Genomic DNA, 21530 nt, shown 5'->3' with positions numbered 1-21530 from the left:
TAAATTTGTCCTGTAACTTGAATAATGCAATTTTTATTTCTCTGAAGGAATTATTCAACTGTTGGAGATGGGCACAGGAGAATTCATGCTTACACTTCAGCATTGGCTAATTAATCAGATCTCTAAACATTCCTGTGAAGTTACTATTCCAGTCTTTAGATACGGAAACTGAAGCAATGGGTTAATTGATTCATCTGAAGCTATAGAACATTTTAATAGCAATACAGCACTAATATAATTAAAAACTGAGCTTCGAATTTCTCAAATGATACAAAAGCTGCTAGTTGTAACCCTTCATTAAAAGGATATTGCTGGAATCATGTCAGAAGGAAAGTTCAATCTGAACTGTATGTGCGTGAGAGCCAATATTTTAACAGTTTGTGTGAAGAAGAAAACAACCTTTATTACTCCCTGAAATACAGGAAACTACCTCCCGTTACAGCACCAATTACCAGCCTGGCTAGCTCATGGGCAGCTCATCCACACATGCTGTAGACAAAATCATACTTTACTGTCCCATTTTATTTCTTGTGGATCTGGGTAGTGCGGTAGGGTTTCATGGACAACATGTTTCCTGTGAGCTGTGTCAGGTTTATTAGATGAGTAATACAGGGTTTTTTTCTACTTTATGGCCACTATGCCATAAACTAGTCATAGGCTTCCAGTTTTGGAGTGACTGATCATGAAGGCATGTCGCAAGCCCCAAACTTTGGCAAGTCTCATTTCCAGCCAATCTAACATGAGAGACTATTGATTGTATACAGACACATTATATGCATACTTCCCAGTTCTCAGATCCATATTGATTTCATTAGCCATGTTCCCAGCTAAATGATGGGACAAGACATCAGTATGCATCAATGCCTCTGCTCTTCCAGGCTCTCCCAGAAAGGAGGAAAGAAAACCAAACCTGGAAGAAAATGACAAGCATTCCCTGATCTGAACAATCAGGAGCTCAGGACTCCAGGCGCCGTAAAACATGTCTTCCCTGAAATCTGGACATATGCACAGATACTATCAGGGAGATAAATACATTATTTAAAATCATCTCAATAACTGTAGTCTAGAAAGAACTGACACTGTTTCATTTCCAAGTGTTATGAAACGTAACAACACTTAGTAATGTAGGTCTTGCATCAAATAAAAAAGCCCTATTCTTTTTTAAAAAAATTATCATTTTTCAACATGGTATATACCTCTGGCAAGCTTCCAAGGCAGACTTGTGTCTTCCAAAACTGAAATATATGCATAAGCTCAGTTCATGGCCTAACCGAACCTTTCAAGATCTGGGTACGTTACAGAGCCTCTTCACTAGCAGTATTATCAACAGTTTTTATTTTTATTTTGTTTATAACTGCACTTGTGAGTTTTTTAAGCTACAGCTTCTGGACACTTGTGCCCCTGTCAGAATCTTAGTTATCATTAAAAGGATTAACTTCCTAGCCCTCACTGATACAGAGGAAAGCCTGAAAATTAGATGCACACTCTAAATTTCAGAACCCAGAGACAGAATACCAACTGTATCATTTTAAAAAGTAACCAAAACAAAATGCACAACATTCAAGCCAATTTCATGATATTTGATGCTCAGCAGGTGACTTGAAAGCCTGGGGGTAACAGCAGTCATGAACTATAGTCTATCTATGCTCCCCCATCTGACTCTTAATGGATTTTCAGTCTAGCAAACACCGCCATTTCTTCTCAATGCTCCAGAACTTCACTAAAAGAATACCTTCACATATTTGTCTTGGAGAATACAAGAAAGGAAACAATTAAGACTGTAAAATATACTATGCAGCTGATTTCTCCCTTTCTGACTAAGTCATGTAATTCAAGCCCTGAGTTCCTCTGTTCCTGGTGATGGACACATCTCATGCAGGTGCATGTTTTCTTTTAAATCAGGATACTCTGGATTTTAGTTTAAAAAGGCTTAAAATAACTGATTAAAAGTTCCTATAGTCTGATTTTAGCAGATCACAGTGGCATTACTGCTTAGTATACCTGTAGGTATTAATATACTTATCTAGGGCAGTGATGAGCCTATATGAATTAATTACACAGAAAAGATGCTCATGGTTATTCACTGCAGTGAGACTATATATTATTAATGAGGCTGATATGCAGATGAATTGGTCAGTGCAAAGCTTATATGAACTGTTTGCCAAAAACTTGCTGCAAATCAACATCTGGCTTAGTCATGAGAGGAGAGGCAGTCCCATCTGGCTGAAAGTGAAGCATCAGATAAAAAAAATCAGAAAGGAACATATAATTCCAATCTGTCCTGTAAGGCAGTCAGCCCTGAGAAGCAAAAAATTTTTATGTTAAGGTTTTAACCATTCAAACTGAAAGACTGTTATTAAAAAAACCAAACAAACCCACAACATGAGTATTACGTTGTGGCCTGTGGAAATGTTGTTGAAACTACTGAAGTTGAAAAACTCAGCTGTGCTTCCAATGATAGGTTCATTATGATGGCTAGTCTCTTGAACCCTGAGTTAAAAACCTTTACAGCTGATGCAAGATATGTGGAAGAAAAAAAAGCAATTACAGGACACCCCTGCTGGAAGGAGTTAATTTATTTAAAGCATTCAGTGATTTCCAGTCTCTCTTTCCTTTTCTCAAGAACCAGGTATTTGTCAGATCCAAACCCCCAAATAGCCCGTTTTTTCACAACAGGGTTCCTTTCCACCTCGCTTCTACTTAAACAGCTCACACAAATGTTTTGTCACCTCCTGAGCTTGATTATGGTTCTAAGCAGACGTTTAACTTTCATCAATAATGTTAGACAGAAATCTATAGTATTTTCTTCTCAGATTCCCCACAGGTTTCAATGATGCCTTTCTCCTTTACTGGGGAGACAAATCAGAGACCTGGGCTCTGATGCACTGAATGGTCTCCTATTGATGGACTAGCAAATGTCTAGACAGTTGTCGCTCATCTGTATTGCATTGCAACACAGACAAGCTATATCTTGTATCAGTAGATGGAAAGTGACTCATTTAACTTAATCTTGACTGTTTTGAAGAGAAAAGTGAATCACGAAGAGATTTCTTTTTTCCATGTTAACATTTAACTCTGATGTGCCTCCTATATATGAAATGCTTACTTTTCATTTCAAAATGCAGCACTAAGGAGAAGGAATGTATTGTGATAATTTTGTCAATAAACATCTACTGCATTATTTATGGTAATTTTTATTCTAAACTTTTATTTTCAGTTGTAATTTCAGGAAGGTTTCTATTTATGTCTTCAAAGATATGTGATCTTGATATAAACTTTAAAAAATAACTTTTGGAAAACATTTGGTATTCCAGAAGCAAAATTTAAATTAGGAAGACAGAAAATAATTTAGAATTATGTAGAATTATGAAATAATTTAGAATTACATAATTTCTTTTGAAAAATCATTATTATAATAGTTTCTTTCTCTAAAAAATCACTGCTTTCGGATAAATGTCCCACCTCGTATGTCAAGATTGCAGTTTGTGATGACAAGAACGATGTCAAATAGAGAGTGGCTTTGCCAACAGTACTACAATATTACTTTCAGATATGATGCAAATTATTCTTAAGATAAATTATCTATTTCATGTAACAATGGCTATAGTCCTAGCCTATACACAGAAATAACTTTCATTTGCTAAATTAGAGTCAGTGTTCATGCTCCTGGTGCTACTAAATCAAATATGTTCCTGTGTTATATAAACTGTTAACCTTTAATGTTGGAGGCCTACAGATATGCTCAAGAAAATAAAAATTTTCTTCCTAATAATACTACTTGAGCAAAACTAAATACCTAAGATCACTAAATACCTTACAAATATGAATGAACTAGGGGTCCTAGATTTTTGGCAGACTTCATTATCACATTTTAAATATGGGGAGTGAAACACAACATATCCAATTAAGTAACTTTCACTCACACAAAAATTTTCATTTATATCATTTCCTAGAGCAATATCTTAAAGACTGAACACAAAGAGGTTATGTGAATAAACAAAGGATATAACTCAAACCTGTGACTGAATGGACTAGAAAGCATTGGTACATAGCTGCAACAGACCAACTACATTGATTCCACAGTTGTTGCAATACTTAAGTACCAATTCAGCATCATTAATTTATTTTTCTCCACTAGCCCCTCCAGAAGAATACTATCAGCACAACAGAAATGAACAGACCTTGATGAAAAATAGATGACAAATGCCTCTTCAAAATGGATGGAGGCAATTTCCTGTACAGGTAAATCCAGACCCAAACACTTCAGCTCTGCCTGATATTTCGAAAGAACATCTAATGTTTATTAGCTCTAGCAATCATTTAAGAATTGAAAACAATCAGTTAAAATTCAAGTAATTTATGCAGGAGATATATTGAATGTGTTCACCTGAGCAAATTTATCTGCTTTCGTAAAAATCTATCTAGGGAAGATTTTTTTCTTCTGTTACAGGGAATGCACACCATGCTTAATCTAAATGTAAACATTTCCTACTCTGTAGTGATGTTACTATAATATTTTCAGCACCATAAATGAAAGGTAGGTTATCACCATACTTTACAATAACTTAACTTCTTGTAACATGGTGATTTTTATAGGGAAATCTACAGGTACAAAACATTTACATTTGCTTTGCCCTGCACCCATGAATGAATAATTTCTGATATGAAAAATTAATTTCAGAAAAGGAGAAAAAAGTCAATCCAACGTAGAAAGGTCTACCTTCTTAACCCCTTAATTTGATGTGTAATCACAGCAAGATTAAAGACTTCTCGGAGCATGGTAGCTTTCCGTTGTAAGGAAGGAGAGTAAAACCTTATAAAATATAGAGAGTGATGGCAATGGGAGTAAATTGTGTCTTGTGGGTACATTACAAACTTCTATTGCTTTCAGATGGACCTTTCTTTCTGTGCATATTCCTTTCATAGGCTCACCCAAACTCACACATTTTACTGGTTATATAGCTTTACGACTTAGGAATTCACATTTTTCTCTGGTAATGTTTTCACCTTACCCATCTAAAGTGTACAATCCTATATTCTTCTGATTAACTACATAGCTATCTGATGTCATCACCTCTTCTCTAGCTTTGCTAATAGCTTTTTTTGTTTAATATATCCTCCCTCTACGAATTTAATTTTTTTCAGTAGAAAGAAGTGTAATCAAAGCATCACTTAAATTATCGCAGTACTGAGATGTTCTTCGGATAAGCACATTTACATTCAGTTAATATTTTTATCCACTACATTGCACTGTCTTTTGACAACTACTTTGGAAAAAAAAATAGTTCAGCCACTTTCAGAACAGGATTTTAATTTGAATTGATTGCTTCAAACTATAGGTAAAGAGAATAAAAAGACAATAAATACGCTGCTGTAGTTCTGCATTGAGACTAGCTACTGCATACTTATTTTGAACACATGCAATATGCATTATATTAAACAGCCTATACAAATAGAAGTATCTTATTAAATGAAGCCTTAGTCTTTAAAGGTCATTGTTTTCAGTCAGCTTGAACTCCTGGTCAAGGCAGATTCATAGGCCCTAATCCTGCAGTCACACCTCTGCTTGAACTCAAGGATGTGAGCAACCTCACTCAAGTGCCAAGTATGCAGGACCACAGGTCCATGTTTTAGTGTTTTCCAAGTTGGGATGCAGTGGAAGATTGATTTCCCTCCTGTCATTTCAAGCGTGCATATAACTTATCTTAAGAATATAGTGAGATTACTTCTGTGAATCTAATTACTTTAAAATATTTGAAACATTACTTTAATAAAGCAAAGTTAATTATGGGACATCTTTAACTCATTGTCTTGGCTCCAAAGCATTTACATTTGCTTTGCCCTTCACCCATGAATGAATAATTTCTGATATGAAAAATTAACTTCAGAAAAGTAGAAAAAAAAAAAATCAATCCAAAGTAGAAAGGTTTACCTTCTTAACCCCTTAATTTGACAGATAATCACAACAAGATTAAAGACTTCTCAGAGCATGGCAGCTTTCCATTGTTTATACCATAACAAGAAGCAGAATCGGGTAATGGTGGCTGGCCTGACATTCTTCTCCAAGGTTTAGTCTTTCATGACGTATCTGGAACAAGATCTCTGTTCTTCAGTTTCCAGGTTTGAACACTTCAAATTAGTTTGATAGAGAACTTTTTAGCTGATGGTCTACATTACTGTTTGTTCCACTTCAAAGGAAAGACGTTTAAGCTATTAGAACCAAAACTATGAACCTGAATACTTTGGAAATTGCAGGGTAGAAAGTCCAGGTACCATCCACCGTGCCTGTAACCAGGCTTGATCCAAAAGCCTAATGGAGAGGAAGGGGGAATCCTGGCCATATTGTGCATTAGGGAAGAGAACTTCCATGGGAAACATTGTTTTGGAAACTTGTTTGGCTTATGAAAACACCCTTTGAGAACAAGAATCTTTTGAGAACTGCAGAATCCCTCAACTATTTCCCGGGAAAGCAAAGCATAAGAAGCTCAGTCTAGCAATGGAAAGCATGAGTATGGCAATATTTTATAAGTTTCAAGGAAGAAATAGGCAGAAAACAGTAAAAAGAGGAGAACTTTGTTCCTAATGTGAGTAGATGGAGCAAGAAAGCCTTGTCTTCCTCTGCCTCCTAAGAGCTACACACTGAAGATTCTGTGATGAAAAAAATGCAAAAAGAAGCTTTCAATATCCTCTTCAAAAATAAAGTACAAGGAAATCTCCATTTGCTGTCAGCTCTCAGATGTATAGCAGTTCAGCATGAAGCACTTTCTTTAAAATATCAGTGTAACCCTTTACTTATGATTACAAAAGGGACCTGCTGTTCTGCTGTTTGCCTTTGTTTAGTAGTGCCTCCACATTGGCTCTGTACTCGTACACATTGCCTACTGTGTTAATTCTTGAAGAGGATTTTATTTAAAAATAAATAAATGTACTTCTTTATTCACCCAAACTGTGTTCAAAAATTGAAAACTAGAAAAAAAGTAATGCCTATAAGAAGACCAAAGTTGATGTTATCATATGAAAAAGAGTCACCAATACATTTGTGTATCCAGCACCGGGAACACCTACCTCAATGACTCTGTATCTGTTACCTGCACAAATGGATCGCTGTACACTCTGTTTACATGAACTATCATTCCACAGAAAATCTTAGGTCTCATTTAAAAATATATATAATAGATATACAATATAGGTATATACATCTACGTATGTATTTGTATATGTGTATACAAGGTTGCAAAGAAAGTGTGAGACCAGACACGGCACCCAAAGCAATGTAAAATGGAACTAAATACCTGTTCTGGCAACTGCATCCATCTTATGTCTCAGCCTTGTAACAATTAGCTTATGGCTGATGTAAATTATAGTAAACTAGATAAATATTTTCTTTATTAGTCATCTAGAAAACAGAGGTTCTCTAGATCTAACCTCCACTGCAGTCATGGTTGTGCTAAGCTGAGTGTCAAAGACTAGAATTAGTGTCAGGAATCAGAGTTTTCCTATTAGGAAAACTTCAGAAGTCAGGATGCTTATCCGTAGGGTACTGATGTAAAATAACAGCAGTAGAGCCAAACTCATCTGTTTCATAGTATCTCTAGTCAATTTTATGATGGCTTCACTCAGTGTGTTGATGCCATATTACATGGAAGAAAAGAGGACATTTTCTTATCTGGGCAGTGGCTGGAGATGCTCCATACTTTAGTCAAAGATTGTGAGTGACAGTAAAAGAAAAAAGAACTGTGCTACAGATGTACATTCTTACCATCTCCATTTTGTTTGATTTGTGCCATCTTTCTATCCCTTTCTTAAAAACAAAGGTATACATTATTCTACACAAATGTGGAAAGATTCATTAATTTATTTTAATCTTCCAACTTACTTTTTTTTAAAATTTTAGTTGTCGTGCTCCATGAGATGTTTGTAAATTTCAGCTGTGTCCTGGTGCATAGATAGAGGTATGCTGATGGAGCTTCATATTATTCACTGTAGGAATCATTGATACAAATGTCCACCAGAGAAATCTGCTAGTTCAGCCAGTTCATTTTTGGAAGAATGCTCCACATCAGCTTGCATTCCAAAACCGCACATTATCTATACAAACATCTCCTGATAATGTAATAAGTCAATACCATCATACTTAAGATATAGGAATTGCAAAGAGCATTTTACATAGAGAAGGCTATTAAGACCAAGAAGTACAAAAAATGAGTACCCTATCAGGAAATTATTTATTATCTGTCCTTTGTGGACAAATATTCAGAGCATAATAAGATGTGGCATCATCAGATTCACAATGTAGATTAGTGCTGCACCTAGCAGTAGCTAGCTGGTTTTCAGGTGAGATGTGCATTTGGTAGATGCTAAAACTCAGTTTGCCAAGAATGCACAATTTAACATCCCTTAATGGTGAAAGCAGTATAATTGTATCTAGGAATAACTAGACTGACCAGTCAATGAATGGAAACTATTATGTTTGGAAGGGGGAATCTGCAAGAAGAGGTAGAAGAAGGAGGAACATGGGATTTTCTATGATAATGGTACAGTGGTCTGTAATCTACACCCTTCTAATCCTTTCAGATACAGATTGGGAGGGGATGGTAAGGGTAATTCAATTTTACTTTTAAATAAATGTAATTTTCTGTCAGTAATTATGTTCATCTGGCAAGCTGAACAGCTAGAAACAGGGAAAACAATAAACAGAAAGGACTCTAGCAACATCTTTCTAAAAAGAAAGTTCTGAGAAGCTGAGAAAAAAAACATATGTGGTTTCCTGGCTGGATTTGTTTTCTGTGGGCTTGACTCTCCTCTCTGAAATACTCTGCTGATCAGCAAGCCATGTGGAGGGTAGTTCAGATGTCTTGCTTTGAAAATAAATGATGATTCCATGCTACCTCATACAGGGCAAAATCCATCTCCCACGTCCATAAGACCAGCTGTGTAGTCCCTGTCACTCCTTGTCACTCTGTCTGACAGGGGTGGTCCCTTATACGCCATTTCAGTTCTAACCGTTCTTACGTAGTGACAGAATTTAGAGAGGAAAAAAAAAAAGGAGGAATTGTTTCCTCCCTGCTGTGGCTTTGTGCTAGAAAGGACGAGTAGTTCTGTCCTCAGACGTTTAAAGTTTGATTGAAAGTTTGGTCCCTTATCCAGCTGGTTTATACCCAGCTACCAGACAGTCTTGAGCCCGGACCAGCTCATTTTTCAAGATTAGAAAAGCTTCCCAAGTGAGGTGTCAGAGGGTATGCTTGAAGCCCGAGAGCCATTTGGAGAAGTCTTAAATGTTGCAAGTCTCTGGGAGTGTAGTTTAAAGAGATACTGGATTTGGCAGTAAAGCTGGCCAAACATATTAATGTTTCTGCACTACATCCTGCCCCAAACTTCTTTTTCCTGCTCCAGTGATTAAAATTTCCTCTTCCACATTTGTACAGTTGTTTCTTGTGGGAGACTGGCTGGCTGAGCAGAGGCATGTCAACATAGAATTGATAAGTCAGCAGGATCTCAAGAAGTGGCGAAAACAGCTGGTGTGAGAACTAATAAAGTGCAAGGACACACTGACCTTGTTTACTCCGGCATAAAGCCGACAAGAAAGTTGTGGTTAGCAAAAGGGAACGGCAGCTGGAGGAAACAGGGTGTTGGGAGAAACAAGATGTGTATGTAAATGTTGGGAGAAACAAGATGTGTATGTAAAGGCTGGCATTTAGGCTACTAACCAATAAGGAGCTTGGCTTTTGTAATATGTATGAGCTAATTAAGGAACCTATAAAGTGTGATGATTGTATTCTAATAAACGAAGTCTGCTGATCCCTCACATTGAGTGACTGCTCCTTCCCTCTGCTTTGGCAAATGGCACGACATTTGGCGCCCGAACAAGGGACCCGGCGACCCGATAGCGGAGTCCGGAAGCCACGGCCAGTAGAGAACTAAAGTGCGGTCCTGTAAGCAGCGCAGGAGGTGAAAGGGATATTCGTCCCCGCACCCGGGAGCACCTAAAGAGGCTGTCCCGCCAGCTACGCGCCGCCGAAGTCTGCAAAGGCTGCAATAGAGCGCTCTTTAAAGGTATGAACAGGCAAGCGGCGTATAACTTGCTCAAATGCTTCTTAGAGAAGCGGGGCACAGAAGGGGTAGATTTAAAGAAGGAACTCCCTGACTTGTTAGAGTATGGGGTAGCCCGGGGAATTTTTTCAGATTCTAATACGGACTGATAACGGAGCAGTCTGGCCAACTGCCTCCCAGTGAGCGACCGCTATCATGGAAACAGAGGCGGCAGCTGTGTTGCTCGTAAGCATCCTCTCCAAGAGAGGGATCGAGACAACGGTAAAACAATTATGTGCGTTGATTAGGACAACGTTGGGGACATTTTAAGGACAGTCAAACTATTTTTTCTGACCTTGAGTGGCGAGAGCTTGGCAATACTATGTGGGAGCAGACTATCACGGGGGATGAAAAGTCAAAGAAGGAGATTAAAACAGTGCGGGAACTATGGAGGTCTGTGTCAGAGACTTTAAAAGCCATGAAAGCTGAAAGAAAGGTGGCTTGTGCAGCCACTCAAATGCTAGCCCCAGAACCCTTGCCTGATAGACCGAAGAATACAACATCTGGACTGTTTCGGTTCTTTGGGCCGTCTGCAGTCCGAGGTATGTCGGGTACCCCCAAACGAACTGCCTTGGAAGCCAAGTATAGTGTTCTGGGGGGTGACGGCGCTTCTGAACTGCTTGAAACGTACCCTCCGCTTACGGACTGCAAAGATGCAGAAACTAGCGGTAACGGGGCCCCTCTTTCACCTGAGACGGTCGCGGAAGAGCGACGACCCGGAGAGGAGGAGCGGCTGGTTCCGTTAACCCCTCCGTGGCCAACAGCCCCACCTCTAGGAGTCTCTTCAGGTGCGTCTACTCCACCACAGGGTGACAGCAAAGAACAGAGTATGGCTGGGACTAATGAGCTCCTGAAGAAGGTGGTGCAACAGTTACAGGACTTAACAATTACAGCCCAGAGGGGAGGGATGGAGCACCTGTCCGGGGCATCAGGGGAATCCCTACCCCCTTGCCTCTCTGGACCACCAGCGATGGTTCAGCCCAGACGCTGGAGCGAAGTGGCTAGAGACGCTATGCTGGACGGGCAGTGGCAAGCGGTATCCAGCTTGGGGGCGAGTGCTTTTCCTGTGCTGCAAGAGAATAACGGCAATAAGTGGGCACCTCACGATTGGAAAATCCTTCAGCAAGCAAAAAACACTGTGTCCCAGTATGGGATAAAATCAGAAGCTTCACGTCAAATTGTAATCTGGATTTTTTCGGCTGACCTGATGTGCCCTTCTGACTGCCAAAACCTTATGCGGCTTTTATTGTCACCTACACAGTATTTGTTGTGGGGGTCGGAATGGTCACGGCGGGCGGCAAGTGCTGCGGCACAGCATCAAACGCAGGGGGATCCCCTCTATGGGATTACCGTGGAAATGATAACGGGGACGGGAAGGTTTAATGATATTAATGCTCAGTTGTTTTTTCCTATTGCTTTGTTGCAGTTGTCTGCCAAACTGGTGCTAGATGCCTTTTTAGCCTTACCCGGTTCGTCCACTCCATCCTTTAGTTCTGTACAGCAAGGTGCCACTGAAGCGTATAGTCATTTTGTCGATCGCTTGTGGGGGGCGATATGTGGGGAAAAAAAAAAAAAAAAAAAAAAAAAAAAAAAAAAAAAAAAAGAGAGAAAAAAAGAGAAAAAAAAAAGAGAGAGAGAAAAAAAAAGAGAGAGAGAGAAAAAAAAAAGGAAAAAAAAAAACCAACAAACAAAAAAAAAAAACAAAAACAAAGAGTGCCTACAGTGTGTACCGTGAGTATTGTGTCAGTGTTACCATTGTGATAAGAAGTGGTGGGCCCGGTGCACGCGCGCACAAAGGTGATCTGAAACTTGCTATCTAAAAGAAATAGTGCTGTATAGAATATTAATAACCACTGGACACGAAATACAGTCCACGAAACTGCCAAATTGATTATTGTTTAAAAAAAAAAAAAACAAAACAAAACAAAAAAAAACCAACAAAAAAAGAAAGGCAATTCGCCTAGAAGAGAAAATGTTGAGCCAGGCAGATGTGATCGTAATTGGGCTAATCTTAACAATCCCAGGGTCGGCAACTATACATCGCATTAACCCAAGGGAAAATATGTGGGTAACCTGGGCAAATAAAACAGGGCAGCCCGCGTTTTGCCTTTCCCTCGCCTCAGCAACTGAGCCGTTTAGGACTTGTTTGTTAGGTATGCCTGGATATAAGGAAGGTGACTTTGCCAGGTTCAGTACTGGCAGTTGTACTAATGTGACTGCAACTAGCAACTGTAGTGCTAACTTGATAAAAGGATTAAATCACTCGCTACCCTGGAATCCCCAGGAGTTGGAACTATTAGGGTCGATGCGAGTTGGAAATACATCTAAAAATTGGACTCAGACATGTTTTATATTTGGGGGACCCCTACAGACGGGTATCCACTTCTACCAGACAAGAAATTGGACAGGGTGGACTAATGTCACCTCTCACGCATCTTACTACAAGTATCAGGATGCGGGCGATTTTTGTGGTACCAATGACAGTGGTAACAGCTATGCTTTAGGAGCGGCTGGAGCGGAAACAAAGGGAGGAATAGGGATCTGGAACAATGGTACCCCAAAGGCGTTGCCCCCACAGGTATTTTTAATATGTGGGGACAGGGCCTGGCAGGGTATCCCAGCAAATGCTGTAGGAGGGCCATGCTACTTAGGAAAATTGACCCTGCTGGCTCCGGGAGAAAATTGGTGGAAAACCGTAACAAGAAAAGAGCAGCAACAAAGACGAAAAAGAGCCGCCACGGGTCTTTCCCCAGACTGTCGTGATGACGTAATTCTGCCTAGCGACACCGAAAAGGTCTTCCTTTCACTATTTGTACCAGGTGCTGCAGCTGCGAGGGCCCTAAATGAGGTAGGGAAATTAGCTTGTTGGGCTAAAAAGCAGGCTGATATGACAACAGAGCTTATTGAAAAATTACTTGCAGATCAGGATAGCTTCCATCATGCGATTTTACAGAATAGAGCTGCTATTGACTTTCTGTTATTAGCACAAGGACATGGGTGTGAGGATTTTGAAGGGATGTGTTGTATGAATCTGTCTGACCATGGGGAGTCAATCCACAAACAGCTACAATGGTTAAAGGACCACACCAAGAATATTCAACAAGATCACGGGTTATTCGATACCTGGCTTAAGAATATATTTGGGGAACTGCCATCTTGGATAATAAGTTTAATAAAAGAAAGCTTATGCATTTTAATTGTTATATTAGTAATAAGTATATGCTCTTGTATAATTTTTAGCTGTGTGAAGAAAGCAATTATGAAAATTGTTAATCAAGTCTGGGTTGCTCAAAAACAAGAAGGGGGAATTGTGGAGGAGTGGCTGGTACAGCAGGGGCACGATCTAGTATCCATGAGCAACCCATGTTTTTAACAGTAGCAGGGATATGCTGACAAAAACGGCTGGTGACCTTGACCATCCTTCCCTGAGCAGAAGAAGGAGCCTCACTACGTGATGAACAACAACAGCGGAACAACACCCAGGATAAGGAGGAGGCACAGATCGGCGAGACCAGCCGGCAGCTACCAATGAGAAGGGCTAACTAATTGGCTAGGCCTAGGAGGGTGGTTAAAGGGAATAATTCAGAGCATAATATTAATACTAATAATAGTGATTATAGGATTATTGTTGTTTAGTTGTGCTTTGTCTTGTATTAAACGATTAATAACACGTATATCTAGTGACGCTTGGCTAGCCCAAAATAAAAACGGGGGAATTGTGGGAGACTGGCTGGCTGAGCAGAGGCATGTCAACATAGAATTGATAAGTCAGCAGGATCTCAAGAAGTGGCGAAAACAGCTGGTGTGAGAACTAATAAAGTGCAAGGACACACTGACCTTGTTTACTCCGGCATAAAGCCGACAAGAAAGTTGTGGTTAGCAAAAGGGAACGGCAGCTGGAGGAAACAGGGTGTTGGGAGAAACAAGATGTGTATGTAAATGTTGGGAGAAACAAGATGTGTATGTAAAGGCTGGCATTTAGGCTACTAACCAATAAGGAGCTTGGCTTTTGTAATATGTATGAGCTAATTAAGGAACCTATAAAGTGTGATGATTGTATTCTAATAAACGAAGTCTGCTGATCCCTCACATTGAGTGACTGCTCCTTCCCTCTGCTTTGGCAAATGGCACGACAGTTTCTGGAGCTGTGCCACAACCTGCATCACTAAAATTATACAGGCTACAATCAACTTATTTTGGGGAGGTAATTCTTCACAGTAGCTTTTGTCCAATTACACTTTTCTTTTTCCCTTTAGAAATAGGCAAGAGATTGGGAAAGACATGACTGTGGTTCTGGGGTTAATTTGTAATTTATACTGTCTGGAGAGGTCTCTGTATATTTGAGTGATGCTATATTCTACACAGGCCTGACAATTCTTCGTGTATAATGTCATCGTGCAAAATATAAAGGAAATGAGAACTGAAGTTGCAATTTACTACTGTGAAGAGTCCTACTCGTTGTGATAAAGTATTTATCATGAGAGAAAAGAAAGACGTATCTTTGCTTCTATAGGGTCTGTTAAGCAGCATCGCAGGGATTTCTTAGCTAGAATTTAACAGATTCCAGGTTCAATTTCCAATATAGCTTTTCCCTTAGGTGCATGTTTTTCCCTTCCTTTCATCACTGAAAGTCCAGGATGATCTGAAAAAGTTCTATGTAGGAAGCTAACAGGTGATGGAATAAATTTGTAGATCTATCATGAATGTGAAATAATTGTTTCTCCAGAACACCTCTTTGATGCCACACCAGGAGACTACTGTGATTTAGTCAGGAAAATGTAGTGTACGTACAAAAGAAACATTTTGTTAATCAACCTAAGAATGTTGTTACATGTATTTGTTGCTCTTTTCCAGCTCCTTAAAGATAAAATATGGTTCCTTTTAATATTTTCTCAAAATTCCAGCAAAATCACCTCTGACAACCCAATCTGGTAATTGTACCATATTTGCTAATGGAGCTACAAGAACAAATATGGTACAAGATTCTGCTCACATTTATGGCTTTGGAAATAGATAAATAGCAGCAAGCAGATGAAGAAAAAAGAAGGAATTTATAACATCTGTGTCATAACTAAATGGTTATAACTTTGCAATACTTGGACTGTATCCACCTTTTATAGTACAAATTACCTGTATTAAAAGAATAGCCAAAGAAAGGCAGAGAAACATAGTTCTATTCAATTTATCAGTTAAGGTATTCAATTACTCCTTACATGAAAAAAGAAAGATACAGACCTGTCAGCTCTCATTACCGTCTTTTTGTCTGAATGGGCAGAACAACCTGAACTCTAACTTTTGTATTTCACTTTTTGCGTTTTAACACTGTCATCCAATTGGGAAAAAGTGTGACTGGACCATAAACTGGGAGTTAGCGAACTTAAAAAAAGAGAGACACTTGCCTTGACCTGTATAAACCCAAACTTCAGTAAGGATATAAAAACTAAAGAACTAAGCATGTACTGTTTTAGAAATCAAAGTGATTAACGGCAGTTTGCAAGTGGCACATAGTCACACACCTGAACTTGCCATGCAGAGAAAAATTGCATCTTAAAGCCTATTAGTTAAGTTTGAGTGACTGCAGTTTACAGACCTGTACTGACAGAGCTGGTCTTTACACTGAAGACTAGTATGAATTGTAGTGGTTGTAACACCAAATGTTAAAGAACTGCTTTATGAGGAAGTACATTCAAAGTTAATTCATTTGGTTTTTAAGTAACTTTTCATACATATTTCTCCTTTGATATTTTGTTCTTCCAAAGGCAGCGAAGGGCAAGGTCTTTTCTTTATGTGCTGAAACTAGGCTAAGTCTAGAAATGTCAAAAATAATATTTGTCAGTGAAGACTGCTAACTGATGCTGATTATGATAATGCATCTGATTCATAAAAAGATTAAACATTTTGTTTTAAATAAAGGCATCACCTGCCACTATTCTTTCTGAAGGTCAGCACTTAAGTGCTTTTAAGCACATCTATTTCTTCAGTGTGCTTTTTGGCACTTACTGTACTGCTTATTTCTTGACCATCAACAAGGTAGATTTTTTTTCCCCAAGTGTTATTATGTTTCGGACAAAGTATAATAGAACTTTTGTATTCCAGTCTAATTAAAGATAGCGAACAGTACTACTTCCAACAAAATTTTGCCTTAGCTTTCACTTATGCTCAATCTTGTTCAGAGATTGTGTTTATTTTAAAAATAAAAATACCGTTTCATTAACCACTAGTTAAAATTGATCATACAAAAGAAATAGGAACAGCAGCATGGAACTTTCTACAATAGAGCCTTTTTGAAGGCCCAGCCTAAAATTGTGTGTGGTACTTCCCACAGAAAGCAAAGAGCATCACAAGCGGATTTGCCGCTTTCTGCTCTAAGTAGGAAAAAAAAAAACCACAACAAAAAAACCCCTTCAACCTTCTGAACTCACCTTCTGTAACATTAACACATATATATGAATATAAGCATTACATATATTACAGATGTATGTGAATATATGACACATAAAAAAAGAGTTATTGAATATTCGACAGAAACGCCAAATGTCAGAATGTATTCAACATACTTAATATACTACTGGAAGATGCTAACAATATGATACACCTGGCATAGGAATTTATAAGGAGTAAACCAAGAAAAGATATATTCCATTACAATGTTATGCCTTAAACAATTTTACTGAAAGTTTATTACAAAGCTGAACAGTTCAATGTAATTTTGGCTGTATCTGAAAATTAACTTTTTTTAAAAATATGTAAATACTTTACTCATAAATTTTTCTTCAGCTTGTTTATACAGAAATCGCTACCATGAGTCATACTGCCTGTGTTGGGAAGGTAGCATGGAATGCTTTCTAAAAATATAACTGTTCTTTCTACATTATCACCATTTGATATTAACCCTATATTAAGGAGGAAAAAAAGAGAGAGATGAGTTTTTCTTATTCTTTCTCTTAAAAAAAAAAAACTTAAAAGGGAGAGAAATTTCACTGTACATTCTCTTTGAAAGAAGTGCTCTTCTTTTGTAATTACCTGCACTGCACCTAATTCTAACACAAATATATTCTAATTTCAATACAAATATATTCAAATTCTAATAAAGCAAATCATCTTAGTTCATAAATATGAATATCATTGCCATATCAGTATGATATAATGGCTTAAGTTTATCACAATAAAAATGTCTTTTCCTTATGAAAATATTTATTTTTTCAGTGAAAAAAGTTATTATTATTACTATTTTATTTCAATTATTAAACTGTTCTTATCTCAACCCACGAGTTTTCTCACTTTTACTCTGTCAATTCTCTCCCCCATCCCATCAGCGGGGAGGAGAATGAACGAGAGGCTGTGAGGTGCTCAGTTGCCAGCTGGGGTTAAACCACAGCAGTCCTTTTTGGCACCCAAGAAATAAAATAAAGTAAAATAGTAATAATAATGATGATAATAATAATAAAAAATAAAAGAATATACAAAGCAAGTGATGCACAATGCAATTGCTCACCACACGCTGACCGATGCCCAGCCAGTCCCCGAGCAGCGGCCCCCCCGGCCAGCTTTCCCCCAGTTTATGTACTGAGCATGACGTCATATGGTATGGAATAACCCTTTGGCCAGTTTGGGTCAGCTGTCCTGGCTGTGCCCCCTCCCAGCTTCTTGTGCACCTCCAGCCTTCTCAGTCGGTAGAGCATGGGAAGCTGAAAAGTCCTTGACTAGTGTAAGCGCTACTTAGCAACAACTAAAACATCGGTGTGTGATCAACATTATTCTCACCCTAAATCCAAAACACAGCACTGTACCAGCTACTGGGAAGGAAATTAACTCTATCCCAGCCAAAACCAGGACAGGGCGTAAGATCAGCTGTACAGATTTGAGCCATGCTTTACAAGCCAGCGAGAGAGTGGTCGCTTGCCCATTTCATTTACTAGAACACACATAGCCAGGGAAACTAAAGTACTTAAACCCCCCCCCACCCCCCCGTTCTTAAACCAGTTACTTTCCTGAACAAATTTAGCAACTGTTAAGAAAGACTTCATGAGAAAATATTTCCTGCTGTCTACTTAAATTATATATTTGATTAGTTGTTTTCTTGAAATAGATCTTAAAATTTGCTGGAATTTCTTGCTGGGTCAAAAAACGTGGGTTTTTTGGTTTGCTTTGTTTTGTTCCGTAATGACTGAGAAAATCCTAACAGATACAAAGGTACCTCTGTTGTTATTTTAAGATACAAATCAAGCAAACAATCAAAATAGAATTATTTCCTAAGTTAGAGGTAAATTGCTGTAACTTCATTAAGGAGCCTGAGAATACTGCTATCATGTCAGCTCTGTGAGGGAAAGGTTAGGGGAGCAGAAGAAACTCACAATTTGCTGGCAGTCCAGGCTGAGATAAATAAATAGCTATCATCAGCTTCAAAATTTAGAAACTCGCTTAAAGAACCAAGCATTTCAAATAAAGAATACATGATAGATTTGAGAGAAATATTTACATCCTAGGAGAGCTGGAATTCTAGTACAGGTTAGCAATGGCATTTGTAGATTAGAAACATATTAAACTAAATTCCTCAGAATTCCTCATTGATTTTACTGAGTGTGCCGTCAATAAGTCTGACCTGTTTTATAGTATATAATACACAATTTATTGGCATCTGGTTTCAGCCTTCCCCACCTCTCCCTCCCCGGTACCATCACTTTTTAAATTCCAGAATCAGATAATTCATATTTTGGCACCTAAGAAATTACAACACAGAGAATGAAGTACTCAAAAACTTGAATGTTAAGAATTGCCTTACACCAGATAAGAGGTGCCTGTAAATTGATAGTCTGTAGCTGACAGTAGCCATTATCACATAAACCTTTAGAGGAGTGTCTCCAACTTCCTGTGAAGAAAAATACCAGTGCACTTATATACTGCAGGCAACATCATACTTTCCTTTCCCTGTCAACCTTAGTTTTAACTTTCTCATCTCCAGCAGCCACAAGCAATGGTCTGCGATTTTATCCTCTTCTCTAAAGCACCAACCCTTCTCTTAACACTGTAGAAAATAATATAAAACTCTATTAGCCCTTTTCTTGACCCTGTGTCCCTTGACTTCACTTTTGCCAGTAAGACTTGAATCTTGGTTTAAAAAATAGCATTTTGGAAAAATGGTCATTTGATTAAAAAAAGATTGAGGAAGAGTGCTACGGAGAACCTTAACAATGCAGACTAGCGTGTGCATAGCATAGGTTTTAGCAGTAACAGAGGAAGGCAAGAGGCAATGTGATTAGAGGAAGAGCAGCCACAGAGGACCGAGCTGAAAGGGTGGAAACATTTACAGAAAATAAAGAGCAATTCAAAAATATATGAAAGTGGTGAAAGACATACAGAATAAAGGGATTGGGAAAGAGAGCAAAACATCATAGGACTTCTGGCAATGTTTTAAAGATTTTTTCAAATGAGGGTAATTATTAGAGAGCAAAGATATCTTTTATATGAATTGAAAAAGTGGCTTATACATATTCCAAATATTTTGTCTACACTTCCTTCTTTCATTTAACTGTAGGGTTGTATTTTGGTCACATTTCACTCAGATCTGATCCTACTTTCTATGAATTATGGCTGCTTAATTTTAGCTAACATGTTGTAATTTGGCTACTGAAAGATGAGAAAAAAATTAAATTGTCAAACTCCACAGCTGCTGCAATAATAAAATGGTTTCTATTTTTTTCTAAACAATTTCTTGACTGAAACCTCAAGAATGATACTTAGAATTTAATTATAACTTTATTTCAAAGTTCTTACCATAATCCAATTTTTAGTATATGAAAACTACTAGGATATTAAATGAGTGTAAATTTTTTTTCCTATACAAGTATATGAGCATAGGCCTCAGAGGAAACAACTGGACAAGAGAATTGAGTTCACCACTTCTGTTATGCAACTGTGCAATAACATTTTAAACTAGAAATAGGCCACAGAGCATCTGTCCTGCAATTTGCTACTCATTGCAGGTCTCAAATCTCCTCCAAAGATTTTCAAACTATTTTTAGACTTGCAGGGTAAAATAATTCCAAGGAACACAACAGCCATCTTAGAGAAGGTAAGCAAAAGAAATAACAACCTGGGCAAGGACAAAAGATGAACGCAGTCCAGAAAAGCAGAAGGGCATATCATACTATATACCAGCAAGAAAAAAAAAATAATTAGTGGCCAAGCATTACCACATGCCAGTACCACTAAGTCCAGTGCAAAATACAGCTATCTTTGAACCAACATTCAACATGATAATCTAAGTACCAAAAGCAGTCTAGCCAAAGCAACATGGGGTCTATCCTGAATTACTGCGCCCTGGTCAGAATTAAGACCACTTCCAGAACTTGAGCTAGTCAAAATTACCTCAGATATCACTACACTACAGCTGGCACCACCAACAGTTCTGGAGTTCCTGTCTTCAAGAGGTAACATATAAACGATATAAAAACATAATAAACTGTATTAAAAAAAAAACCACAAAACACCAAAACAACTACATAAACTACAGTCTTCTGAATGGTTGCATTCAACTAAAAAGATGTTACCTGAAGAATCAGCCTTTCATTTAATAATTAGTCTGCTAAAATTTACCTTTACTCCAGATGACAGAAATCACAGAATCACAGTATGGTTGAGGTTGCAAATGACCCCTGGTGGTCATCTGGTCCAACCCCCCAGATCAAACAGGGTCACCTAGAGCCAGTTTCCCAGACCATGTCCAGAAAGCTTTTAAATATCTCCAAGGAGGAAAACTCCACAACCTCACTGGGTAACCTATGCCAGTACTCAGTCATCCTCACAGTGAAAAAGTGTTTCCTGATGTTCAGATGGCACCTCCTTTGTTTCACTGTGTGCCCATTGCCTCTGGTCCTGTCACTGAGCCCCACTGAAAATAGCCTGGCTCTGTCCTCTTCACACCCTCCCTTCAGACATTTATATAAATTGATAAGATGCCTCCTGAGCTTTCTCATCTCTAGACTGAACAGTCCCTGATCTCTCAGCTTTCCCTCATAGGAGAGATGCTGCAGTCCCTCAGTTATCTTCGTGGCCCCTCACAGGTGCTCCATCTCTAATCTAGAGCAAATGTGTTCTCTGGAGATAGTGCAGCTGTGAGGTATTGCAGATGAGCAGCAAGATGGAGGTTTCTTGGGCAAGAAAAGAGCTTTTTGTGTACATATTGAACACTCAGGATACCTTCTACTCTCTCTCTGCTCCCACCTTCTACCCTCATACATATAGAGAACCTTCATATACATGTGTGTTTTCACACACATATGCATATTCACACATTCATATCTGTGCACACCTATCTCTGTCTCATTTTCAACCCCATTAATATCACATACAATGCAATGTCACATAAGGAATAATGCTACTAATGGAGGAATAAATGAGCATTCAATTATGGAAAGGAATTATTTTTAAGCATTGTACCT

General features: G+C 38.4%; 1 protein-coding gene and 1 long non-coding RNA gene across 6 annotated transcripts in view; one reads left to right on the top strand and one right to left on the bottom strand.

Moving 5' to 3' along the window:
- ADGRB3 (adhesion G protein-coupled receptor B3) overlaps positions 1 to 21530 on the bottom strand; it is a 489817-nt gene that overhangs the window by 345350 nt on the left and 122937 nt on the right. The window lies entirely within an intron of this gene.
- LOC143157872 (uncharacterized) lies at positions 9439 to 14178 on the top strand. Its single transcript, XR_012994863.1, has 2 exons — positions 9439 to 10053; positions 13466 to 14178. It is a non-coding gene; the product is annotated as an uncharacterized LOC143157872 (long non-coding RNA).

This window comes from Aptenodytes patagonicus, chromosome 3, assembly GCF_965638725.1.
Source record: "Aptenodytes patagonicus chromosome 3, bAptPat1.pri.cur, whole genome shotgun sequence".
Lineage (NCBI taxonomy): Eukaryota > Metazoa > Chordata > Aves > Sphenisciformes > Spheniscidae > Aptenodytes > Aptenodytes patagonicus.
The sequence above is the reverse complement of the archived record's forward strand: the minus strand, read 5'-3'. Positions and strand labels throughout refer to the sequence as shown.